Genomic DNA, 5663 nt, shown 5'->3' with positions numbered 1-5663 from the left:
TGGCAACATGAAAGCCACCCATTCAGTTCAGGGATCTTCCAGCTTAGTCCAAGCTTGATTTCTCCCATTCCCACACTCACATCATTCAGTGTCTTCAGCAATAGGGATTTCCAATCCACTTGTTGTATACAACCAACAATATTGGCAAGGGACTTCTAGGGCCGCTCAAGCCAACTGCTGATGGGGGGTCGGGGGGAAGGGCTTCCGTAGGGTTTCTTCTATGCTTAAGGCTTGCTTTATTTCTGTATATCTGGAGAATTTTTTTTCCCATTTATTCCCATAGTTCTTTGTATAGCCCTCCTTCCTCCCTCCCCTTTAACTACCCCGATTTAACATATTTCTCCCTTAGTAGTACCTTCATACTGTTATTCTTCTTTCATGGGTTCCTTCCCATTTACCTCCGTTTTCCTTCCGTGTTCCTGGTCCCTGCAGTTGCATCAGCATATGCACTCACATATAACGATTTGGTGCTAGGATCCACAAATGAGGGAGAACATACTGTTAGAGTCCAAGTTGGCTGCGGCCCTCCCCCAGTGCAGTAAAGCCTAAAAGACAGGCCCCAAGGGCCCCTTGAAAACAGAAGTTGAGTCAGTCTGAGTCAGCATAGTCTGAGCATAGTCTGTTTCCCCAGAGTCAGCATGAGTCAGCATAGTCTGCTTCCCCAGAGCCAGCATGAGTCAGCATAGTCTGTTTCTCCAGAGTCAGCATAAGTCACCATAGTCTGTTTCCCCATGATAAGTTTCATAATGTATGGATTCCTGCCTCTATTTTAAGCTGTTTTTATCTTCCCAACAAAGCGACTTTTATCTTTCTTGCCTTCTGCACCACTTTTAAAGCCTCTAGCCAGCAGCTTGTGAGCTGGTGGCTTCCTCACTCCAGAGATAAGAGCCACCCTGTGTGAGCTTCCAAATAAACCATGCTCTGCCTGAGTTCTTGTCTATGTCTCAGTTTTTTACCTATCATGTGGTGCAGAAACCTGAGACACCAACATTGGAAAGCCCACATAAAGTTCTCAGGCCAGACCCACTGCTAGCAGCCCCCCACTCACACCACTGATTCGGCTTTGAGGTACATCCTGTCTCTGTCTCTTTCTTTATTTAGCTTTGAGATACATCCTGACTCTTTTTGTCTCTTTCTTTATTCTCTCTTTCTCTCTCTCTCTCTCTCTCTGTCTCTCTGTCTCTCTCTTCTCCCTTCTCAACCTCTCTGTTGTCTTTTAGTTCAACTCAAAGGTCACTCCCAGACCAAACTCAGGGCCACCAGGCAGGATGGGTCCCCAAGACCATTAAGTATCTGGCATGGTTACTGTATCTGCCTAAGCCCACCTGAGAAGGTTAGACCTACTCCCCCATTGCTCTCAAACACTTTCTCCTAGAGTCTCCCAGTTCCAGTCCCAGTGACTAGTTCTCTTAAAGGAGCACAGACTTCTCCCAGCCTGCTATAAGGTTTTCTGGCTGCCTGCTTTGACTGGGGTTCCCAGAAACCTTAGCAGCCTACTACTTGTGCAGGGGGTGCAGGTCTCTTTTCTTAAGGTCATATTAAAGTTCTCTGTAAACCTTTTGAACTTTGGCTCCATCGACCAGAATCTTTCTTTTCCCCATTCTACTTCTATTCTCTGGAACTCCAAAAGAAGATCAACCCCACGAATGCTGGGCTTAACCTGAGGCATGTAAAAAGGCTGGTCCTAAGACTGGGTAAAACTGGGTAGGTCGACTCTGGAAGTTTCCACCCCCTTTCCTCTCACAGGAGGAAGCCTCAATCTCTTCTCTCTCTCTCTCTCTCTCTCTCTCTCTCTCTCTCTCTCTCTGTCTCTCTGTCTCTCTCTATCTCTCTCTCCCTCTTTCTTTTTGCTCTCCACACCTCCTCCTCACTTTTATTTCCCTGCTCTCAGTGATTTGGGGCTTTTCTCTTTCTCTCGCACCCTCCTCGGGCTCCACTTCCCTCAGCGTTGACTGAGTCTCAGACTCTCTCTCCCTCTCCTCTGGCCTCCTACTCCACTGCCTCACTATGCCACACTCTGGGTCCTAGGTTTTCTGCTTGAGATGTAAAACCACACCCATGTGTCAGAAAGCTCCTGTCTTCTCTGGTTATAGGACACCACTTCAGGAGACAGCAACAAGCCTGCCTTCCTGTCCAGGACAGTAACTCACTCTTTCCCCTCTCTGGTGAGTGCAGGATGCTGCTTCTATGGGCAAAGAATATGTTTTGGACCTTCTCCAGTGAAGGACGCATTTCCTAACATTGGTTCCACACACTTGCCTGACACGACCTGCTATGTCTTTTCTTCTCCTCCTCCCTCCTGTCTTTCTTTTCCTTGTGTCCCTTGCCTTTCTGTCTGGAATCTTAGCTGCTATCTATCTCACACTCCACCCCCATAAGGAAAGAGTTCTCTATCTCCTCCTACTTGCTCAATTCCTTCTCTGTCTCCTCTGTGCTATATATGCAATCTGTCATTATGGGAACCTCTTGGTCTAAAGCTAAAGGTCTCATACCTCTTACTTGCCTTCTCAAGTCCCTAAAACAATTGGGACTTTCAGACACATGCCAAAAGGATTAAAATTTCTGTGCACCACTGCCTGGCCACAATACAAACTAGACACTGGACACAGGAACCCTAGACTTCAAAATTTAAAGAGATTTGGATAATTTCTGCCAGCCTAGAGGCAAAAGATCCAACCTCTCGTATGTCTAAGCCTTCTCTCATCTTCTAGCTAGTCCCTCCCTCTGAGCATCTTGTTCCCTGAATCAAGTCCTCCTCACAAAAACTATTCCTCATAAACTCAACCTGTCTACTCCTACCCCCACAGAATCCTCTGCTCCCCCTTTGTAGTCCTCTACCTCAGCCTTTGATACCAACATAGGGGACGGTATGCCCCCCCCATTAGAACTCAACCTCAACCTCCTCCTTCCCTTCAACTGGAGTCACAGAGAGCTCCTCCTCCTGCTCAACCTTCACTATATCCCCCTCCACCTCGAACTCCCACCTCCCTGTCTTCACCTTCTACTCTGCCCTGCCACCCCAAGCCATATACTCCTTCTCTCCCTCACAGCTCTAGACTGCTTGAACACAGTCCAGGCCTCAAACAGCTTCTTGATCTGAAACAGCTTCTTGTCAAACACCCTCTACTCTCCCCCATTTCACCTTCTAGTACCAAGATTCCATTTATCTCTTACTGTCCACTCTTACTCCCACCTAAACCTCAGGGCTTACCCCCTGCCCTCCTGTGCTCCCGTGTTGACAGGACACCCCTCCTACTTCTCTGACTCCCCAGTCTCCCTTGACCTCCCCCTGTCTTCCCTCTCCATCCCCCATATCTTAGCTTACCCACTCCCATGCCCAATCTCAGCCCCCTACCACACATGGCATTGTCCCCCTTCAGGAGGTTCCCAGAGTGGAAGGAGTGGTTGAAGTCCACATCCTATTTTCCCTTGGTGACCTAGCACATACATCTTTGGTTTTTCTTACTCTGTGTTACTTCATTTAGTATAATAGTTTCTAAGTCCATCCATTTACCTGCAAATTTAATTAATGCATCTTTCTTTTCTCCTGAGTAGAACCCCATGACGTAAGTGTACCACATTTTTGTGAACCACTCCTTAGTGGAGGGGCACTTAGGTTGCTTCCATCTCTTAGATAATGTGAAAAAAGTAGCAATAAACATCGTTGCACAACTGTCCCTACAGTAGGATGGGTTCTTTGGGTATATGCCAAGGAGTGATAAAACAGGATCAGACGGTAGGTTCATTTTTAATTCTTTAAGAGATCTCCACACTGTTTTCCATGGTGGTGCATGCTGGTGGTGGATCCTACCAGCAGTGAATGAACATTCTCCTTTCTCAACATCCTTTCCAGCCAGCATTTGGTATCATTACTTCTCTTGATTCTATCCAGTCTGACTGTGGTAAGGTAAAATTAAAAGGTGGTTTTAATTTGCATTTCCCTAATATTAATGATGTGGAACAATTTTTGAGATGTTTCTTAGCCATCTTTATTTCTTCCATTGAGAAGTCTCTTTACATATTTAACCCATCTTTTAATTGGGTCATTTGCTTTCTTGCTTCTTTGTTTTCTGAGTTCTTTATACATTCTGGACATTAAACTTTTGTCAGATTCATCACTGGTGAAGACTTTTTCCTATGTTGTGGGTTTTCTCACTTCCTTGGTTGCTTCTTTTGTTGTACAGAAGCTTTTTAGATTAATGAGTTTCCATTTATAGAATTTTTACCTTAATTCCTGAGCAAATGCTTGTATCATTTAGAAAATCCTTTCCCACAATTATATCTTGTAGTTTACTGCTGATGCTTCCTTCTAATAGTTTCAGAGTTTCCAGGTTCACATAGAGGTCTTTGATCCATTTGGAGATGAATTTATGCAAGCTGAAAGATTATGATATAGTTTCATTTCTATAGGTAGAGATCCAGTTTTGTCAGCACCATTTGATGAAGATGCGGTCTTTCCTCCATTGTGTGTTCTTGGCACCTTTATCAAATATCAGGTGGCTGAAATTGCATGTATTCATATATGGGTCTTCTATTTTGTTCCATTGTTCTACTGGTTTATTTTTGTGCCCATACCATGTTGTCTGTATGACTATAGCTCTGTAATATAGTTCAAAATCTGGTATAGTAATCCCCCCAACATTATTCTTAGTGCTCAGGTTTGCTTTAGTTATCTGAGGTCTTTTGTGATTCCATATGAATCTTAGGATTGTTTTATCCAATTCTGTGAAAAATGTCATGGAGATTTTGACTGGCATTGCATTGCATTTATAAATGGCTCTTGGTAGGATAGTCATTTTCCTTGAAGAAGAGATGAGTTTGATGCAGACAAAAGCCATGGAATTTTTTTCTTAATCCACTCAATTAGCCTGTGTCTTTTGACTGGGAAGTTCAGTCCATTCGTGTTTAAAGTTATTATTGAAAGATGTACATTTCTTGCCATCATTTTGATTAATGTTTGCATTCTTTGTCTAGTTTTGTGTTTCCACAATTATGCCTTTATTTGGTTTCTTTCTTTGCCCCTGGGGTATAATTCTTCCTTTTCCATTCTTTGTATTGTTTCAAATGTTCTTTGAATGGCTGGTTTCATCAACAAGTATTCTTTCAGGCTATTAGTGTCATGTAAGATTTTTCTTTCTTCATCAACTATAACAGACATTTTTGCTGGATAAAATGTTTTGGGCTGGCATCTATGATCATTTAGAATGGGAAATACCTTGGTCCAGGCTCTTCTGGATTTCATATTTTGCATTCATAAGTCAGCTGTGATTCCAATGAGATTTCCTTTATATGAGAGGTTGCTTTTCTTTTGTTGCTTTCAATATTCTTTCTTTGTTCTGTACATTCAGGGCTTTTACTATGATATGCAGTGGGGAGTTTCTTTTCTAGTTCTCTCTATTTGGTGTTCTATGTGCTTCTTGTATTTTTATGGGAATATCTTTCCTTAATTTTGGGAAATTCTCTTCTTCAATCCTGTTTAAGATCTGGTCAATACCATTAACCTGAAATTCTTCTCCATCTTCTATGCCTAAGAGGCGTACATTTGGTCTTTTCATGGTGTCCCATCTCGTGCATATTCCATTCCTGTGTTTTCTAAGATTTTTTTATAATCTTTGCTTGAGCCATTCAGTTCTTCAACTTTACCCTCTAGTGTTGCTATCCTA

This window comes from Nannospalax galili, unplaced genomic scaffold, assembly GCF_000622305.1.
Source record: "Nannospalax galili isolate Female #2095 unplaced genomic scaffold, S.galili_v1.0 scaffold726, whole genome shotgun sequence".
NCBI classification, from domain to species: Eukaryota; Metazoa; Chordata; class Mammalia; order Rodentia; family Spalacidae; genus Nannospalax; species Nannospalax galili.
The sequence above is the reverse complement of the archived record's forward strand: the minus strand, read 5'-3'. Positions refer to the sequence as shown.